This window comes from Apium graveolens, unplaced genomic scaffold, assembly GCF_009905375.1.
Source record: "Apium graveolens cultivar Ventura unplaced genomic scaffold, ASM990537v1 ctg6866, whole genome shotgun sequence".
NCBI classification, from domain to species: Eukaryota; Viridiplantae; Streptophyta; class Magnoliopsida; order Apiales; family Apiaceae; genus Apium; species Apium graveolens.
Window position 1 is genome coordinate 3,285 of NW_027419849.1, and position 7,342 is coordinate 10,626.

General features: G+C 33.8%; 1 pseudogene; it reads left to right on the forward strand.

Moving 5' to 3' along the window:
* The first annotated feature begins 1,087 nt into the window (after positions 1-1,087).
* On the forward strand, positions 1,088-6,228 carry LOC141703628 (sorting nexin 2A-like; annotated as a pseudogene).
* The last annotated feature ends 1,114 nt before the right edge of the window (positions 6,229-7,342 follow it).

A 7,342-nucleotide genomic window follows, 5' to 3' on the forward strand; every position in this document is an offset into this window, starting at 1 on the left:
TTCTATTTTCTTGAAATTCTTGTTCAATGATCCAACCGTATAGATGATGTTACCTTCTAATTTTAGAGATGTTAATTTTTTTTTTTTAAAATTTAGATTTTATATCACGTGCTTTTTTAATAGTCAAATTACGGTCAACACGGGTTGCTGTTACCTAGTATTGTCCCGAGTGATTATTCTATTTCTTTAAAATACTTGTTCAACGATCCAACCGTATGGATGATGATACCTACTTATTTTAAAAATGTGTAATTTTTTTTTAAAATTTAGATTTTATAGCGTGTGTTTTATAATAGTCAAATTACGGTCAACACGAGTTCCTATAACCAAGTCTTGTCCCGAGTGGTGATTCTATTTTTTTAAAATTCTTGTTCAACGATCCAACCATACGGATGATATTACCTACTAATTTTTAAGTTGTGTAATTTTTTTAAAAAAATTATTTGTATTATGTTTTTATAATAGTCAAATTACGGTCAACACGGGTTCCATGTAGATTCTTGTCCCGAATGATTTCTTTTTTTTTAAATTCTTGTTCGACAATTCAATTATACAAATAATTGTTCCGATTAATTTTATCATTGTCGTGTTATTTTGACATATATTTTACATTAGTTATACAATTTTCTTATAATATTTAAAATTGTAAATATTTAATAAAAAACTAAAAAAATAATTAAATGATGTTGAGACACAGATCTGCACACTTTCCCAGGCCAAAAAATTGGGCGGTTATTTCCCCCTTAACAAAAATTCACTCTTTCTCTCTAAATCTGAGCTGATACTCGAAAATTAAAATAATATTAAAATAATTTACAGAAAAGCAACAAGATATTTATCAAAATAATTAAGAAATTATGATTGTAAAGACTTAATTAAGTCAAGGCCCAGCCCGTTAACAGACAAGCCCTAAAAATTTATCATTTTTATATAAAACCCTAACAAACATAAATCATTAGCAGTGGCCGCCTCGTCTTTCAACCCCTCTCTTCACTCAGATCTTCAGACCCCTTCTCACCTCCACCATCCTCTCCTCCGCTCACCTTCTTATTATATTCTCCTACACATCTCGATCCGAGATGTGTAGAAACAATCGAGAAATCAACAACCTAATCCGTACAACACGTTTCTCGAACCGCCTTCGTATGCTGAAGCAATATTTCGATCGTTCGATGGAGAAGATAGCAACGGAGGAAGTGGAGTCAACGGTCATGATTTGTTCGCAACTTCGACTTCACATTCCGGAGCGAAGTATGTGCGAATCACGGTTTCGGATCCTCAGAAGGAGCAAGACGTGTCGAATGGGAAGTTGCCGTTGGTGAGGACCACGGATGTGGCGTCGAGAATGTTGGATGGGGCGGTGAAGTTGCCTTGGCAGTTGTTTGGGAGGGAGAGTTTGCAAGGGAGTGCATTGGATGTGAATGAGGTTGCGTTGCCTGCGAAAGGAGGGAGGGATTTGTTGAGGATTTTTAAGGAGTTGAAGCAGTCGGTTACGAATGATTGGGGTGCGGTTAAGCCACCGGTTGTGGAGGAAGATAAGGAATTTTTCAAGAGGAAGGGTAAGTTGCAGGATTTCGAGAATCAGATTGGTATTGCTTCTCAGGTCTATTGAACTCTTTTGATGTAAATTATAAATTTTGAGTGCTATGTTTGTCGGTTTATATAATTAGTAATGTTTCTCGATTCAAATATGTATTGATATTTGTCTGATAATGCTGATCTAGCGAGACCATTTTGAGTTGCGACATCTCAGACTTGATTAAGCTTAAATGTATGTTAATCAATTTCCTAGCTCCATACAATAAAGGAAATATCGATATTTGCCTCGGTGTTATATGTAAATTTGTAATATTTATTACTGTCATGTAGTTGATTTAGGTACTAATAATATGTATAATGAAATGGGACGTATGCTATTGACATGAAATTAAAGCTCAGCAAGAAATTGGGGAGACGATGGGGCAACTGGGGTTGGCTTTTGTCAAGCTAACGAAGTTTGAGGCGGATGAGGCAATGTTCAACTCTCAAAGGGTGAGATCTGCAGACATGAAAAATGTGGCTACTGAAGGGTTTTTAGCACATAAACGCAGCGAAAACGTAAATTTACTCTTAAAAAGAACCGAAACCCTCCGCAGGATCCATGCGAAAAAATAATATTTAATTCGTAGTTCAGTATGTTTACCTTAAGAAGCTTTACGTTAATGGAAAGATGGAGGTCTTTAATAGCGATCCAAGAACGATGAACGGAGATCCTTAGCAGATGCTCCTCAAGTGTGAAGCACTCCACCGGTATCCATCAAGAAAACGATGTAATGAAGGAGGAGGAGATGGAGATAATTAGGGTTTTGTCAATCTTTTTGGTTAAGGCAAAAATAGGGTTTATAATAGTATATTTATAGGCAAAATTTTCAGCTAAATTTTTTTCCATAAAATATTATTATTATTAACCCTTTATTATTCTCACTAATAATTAAAACACCTTTTAATTATTAATCCTTTTTCTAAATTCTTTAGAAATAATTCTCTCACTTGATTTAATTTTAAAAATTAAATTCTTAATTAATAATATTAAGAATCTTTTCTTAATTAATAATTAAGAATCTTTTCTTAATTAATTTATAATCAATTAAATCATTTAATCAATTATTAAATTTGCCAATTAAATTTATTTCATAAATAAATAATTATCAGCCATTATTAATTAATTCCTCCACCATTAAATCATTATCTTTTATGGTGTGACCCTATAGGTTCAATATTAAGCGGTAGTAGAAATAAATAATAATAAAATTATTTTATCATTATTTATATAGATTCTCTAATTCATTAAATATGATTAATAAATTAATCATATTTATTCTACATCGTGAGGGATACTTCTCAGCATATCGCGACTATCCGGATAATACGAATTCACTGCTTAGAATACCAAGAACCTATTCAGTGAGTAGTTACCGTACAATTAATTCCTTCTACGCTGCAATATCACGATTAAATACAAGGCATAAAACTTGTGTCAAGCCTATCTTATTTAATCACTTGCTTTCCCATTCACTATGCTTAGTTCTATTTAATGTAAATTAGAAACTCCTTTCTAATTTCATTCACTCTGGCCAGAGATTCCTGGATTAACATAAGTGGATCAGCATTGAACATTCTCTTCCTACACTGGAAGGGGTAGATCCTTTATTGATCATACCCTATCTTCGTGTACAAATTCCTATACCCAGTAGAGCCCTTATAATTGTCCCTTGAGACTAAGAACTAAACCAAAGCATAGTTCAGTGTACACAAGATGACTATGATGACCTCAAGTCTAAGGATACTTGTACAACTATCACTATGTGAACAACTGCTGACACGTGAGTGAACTCCATTAGTTGTTCAGCTGTGTGAGTCATGTTCAGTGAACTTATTCTATAATAAGCACCTACATACTAGCTATAGTGTCACCAACAAATGTCTATGAGAACAGACATCCTTCATAATGAAGCAAGCATAGTATGTACCGCATCTTTGCGGATTATTAATTACCAGTTATAATTCTACGACCAGGAACTATTTAAGTTTAGAGTTATCATCTTTTAGGTCTCATTATTATGATCTCATCACAATCCATAAAAAGCTTTACTCTAAACTGTGGTATATCTTATTTAAATATTTAAATAGATAGAGCCCGCAATAAAAACAAAACAAGCCTTTTATTAATATCAATGAAATCAAAACAGATTACATAAAAGTTATTCCTAAATCCTCATACATGATTGGACTTAGGACATATCACTTTCAGCTACTGCTGCTGTCAATACTAGCAGACTCTATCGGGAGTTGAATGCACAAACTGTCAAGCATCTGGTAAGTTACTGGATTGTTGTACTTTCCCAGACTTGAATTGCTAACTTTAATCATGATCCTTTATCTTTTCAAGCATCTTGTTCCACTCGAAGTGCTAGATATTTACAGATGCTCTATTCTTATACTGCAGGATAAGCTTCATGACTATCTTGGGGTGATGTTGGCAATTAACAATGCATTTTCTGACCGCGCGAATGCTTTGTTGACGGTGCAAACTCTTTTATCCGAACTGGCCTCCTTGAATGTAAGGATTGAAAAGCTTGAAGCTGCTTCATCAAAGATTTTTTGTGGTGACAGGTCTAGAATTCGCAAAATAGATGAGTTGAAAGAAACTGTAAGAGTAACGAGGAAGCTAAAACCTGTGCAGTCAGAGAATATGAACGGATCAAGGTAACATGTTCTTCCTTCTAGTGCATGTATTACCCGAACACTTCAGAAATTTTAGTGACACCAGTTATCCATAAATTCTTTAACTAGTTTTTGAGCTGAGATAATATATTCTTTAAGTAGTTTTTTCTTCATCCAATAACAATCATTATAAAAAACTGAATACAATAGGAGGGTCTTGCACTAAGAAAAATAGTTAATTGTGTGTGTCCTTAAGTGGATATTAGAACATTTCTTCAATTGCTTTATAAAGTAAATGTGCATAAGCTTTGCCCTTGCTTGAGTTATGCTGACAAATTAAACATAGAATAATATTCATTCTGTTGAATTGGATCTTGATATTCTTATAAATGAGGACTTAATTTTTTACCAAACAAAATATAGTTAGCATACATAGTCACTCAGACTTATTGCTTAGTATGTAGCATAATAAGCAACGAAGAGTTAAGCACCTCAGATTTTTAGAAGCAAGCAAGAAAACATAATAGGATGAAGTATTTAGCAAAATATACAAAGTAATTAACACAGAAGGAGCATAAATGTGCAACACTGAGTATATAATAGAAGCGAAGTCGGTCATGAGCAATGGGGTCACCAAAATCAATCCCAGTAATCATTATTTAGAAACACTGAATATAAGTTCTAGGGTCTATTATTTGATTGTGGCTACCAGACTGTGGTGGTATGTTATGGATGTTACTGCTAGCGACATGGGAACGTAGAGTATATCCGTGCAGTCCCTTAACCACTTTTCATGGTTCTATTCAATTAGATAACAAGGCAACCTGGGTTACATGAAGCTTCCTATCTATACTATGACATTATTGTTAATTCTTATTCTAAACTGTATATTTGTGTTGTATTTGCAGTGCTTACCTATTACCATCGACGTCGGCACAAATAACCAAAAGTTGCTGGATGATGAGTTCATTATTGGGCTCAAACAAAAGAGGGCAACTGGGCAGGTACTTTTTATCTTCTTTCTGTAATTCATAGATATAATTACTTGCGGTCTACAACTAAAAACTAATTTTGTATGCATTCACCTGCATCAAGGAATTTGCCGAGCTTCTGGCGGAGTTTATGTCTACTGTTAAGCAGAACTATGGAGAAAATCTCATACAGGCTTGTTTGCAGTTTCAAACATTTAAGTAGATAATGGATTTTTATATGTTATAAATTCTAATCATTTGACATTGATTCTCAGTTTGAAGATCAATCTTATGGTTGATTAATAGTGATTAATAGTGATTTATAAGTTTTCAGGGTCAAACCTGACATTATCACGAGTTGATCGGGATCCGCACCATACTGAATGCCTAGCACCAGATGAAGTGGCCATGCTTGTGGTAGGTTGAGTGTTTTTGTAAAGTATATGCACTAAAATGTGTAAACTTTATGTCCTCTTATTACTTCTGTAAAGGCTTACCTAATGTTGTTTTATAATTTAAAAGACAAGTTTGAAAGCCCTGTCTGGAGCAGTTTCTTACATAGATTCTGATCACCACAAAATGCTTCTTTCTTTGTAAGTAATAGTGCATTAATTTTTTGCTCATTTCTTTTTCCATTTTTTTTTCGGATTTTAGTTTTTTGGTTGTTAAAGAAAGTTTGTTACCTTCAGATAAGTGGCATGAGCTTGTGGAACTATGGTCCAGATGTGATGGATGTATTGGTTGAGTTGGTTGTTGCTTTGATATGTAATGCTACTCACTATACAATAATGATTATCATTGCTTGTTCTTATCAAGGATTAGTTTTGCTTTTACTACATTGTAGGCTGCAGTGAGCGGAAAATACCTCCATCTATGCTTGGATATGCTTGTAAGAAATTTTGTGCCGCCTTTATCTTTCCTTAGGCTATTACAGTATGCCACGTGTGCATGCTGCTTTAAAGGAAATTGCTGATTTAGTTCCCCTCGCACCACTGAGATTGGAAAAAGTAATCAAGGAGAGGATGCCCACAGATCCTCAAAGCAACCTTGGATTGTAAGTTTACTTCATCTGCTTCTCGTCTTTTTGGGGACATGCTTCTCTGTAACCTTGGCTGGAAGTACATTTTTATGCATGTCTATGTAGACTATATAGCACATTATCGATTTGTTAAATATAAATTTAGAATGAATTTTTTTTGGTCTAGTTGCAAGTTGTTTCAAGTAATTTCGTTAAAGGAAATGTCGGGGCCTATATTGACTCCAAAAAAATTACCTTTTGAGTCCAGTTGCTTTTATGGTTGTATTTAGCTCTTTGTTTTAGTCTCTCTTGGCAGATAAATCATAAATCTTTTACGCTTTGTACACTATCTTTTTGCGTCTTTTTGGGGCAAATGCTCAATCTGTTCCTAGGCAGAAGTACATTTTTTGATGCATGTATTTATAGCCCATAGCTCGTAATAAATTCTAAAAATAAAATTATTGACTTTATTGGTTGGGTTTAATTGCGTTATGTTAAATAAGTAGTAAATTAATAATGGAAAGTTTAAGGCCCAAATCAATACCATAATATTGAGTGATTGACCTGTTAAGTCAAACTGCTTTCATTACTTAAGTTTAAGGCCCAAATCTTGTTATTCTTATTCTATTCATTTTTATATTCTAGGCTAAAGCTCCATTTAGCTTCCTTCCATCAACATCGCCTTAGGGTCTATTTTTAAAAGGTTTTTATTCAAAGATGTACCACGGTTTCTATTGATCAAGAGGAAAACGGTACTACAGTCATTCAAGGCACTCAAGGCGCAACTTCTTAGTGACTTAGTTCTTTGGTATCTTTGTTCATTTGAAGAAAGATTTGATGTACTTTTGGTGTTTTAAATTTAGAATTGGGCGTATGTATTTTAGTTTTTTTGTATGTTTAAAACTTGTTGGATTCCTGATATGGTTGTTTTGTTGGATGCCACTTATGGCAGGTATCATGTAAAAACAGACAAATTATGGCCAATTTTTATGTTTTCTAGTGTTGCATATTCCATAGTATGATGTTGCATATTGCTTTCACTGTATTACATTGATTATAATTGCAATTTAAAAATGGTGTTGCAATGTGTATATACTGTTGCAATTGAATGAAACTAGTGTTGCATGATGCATCAAAATGGTGTTGCATA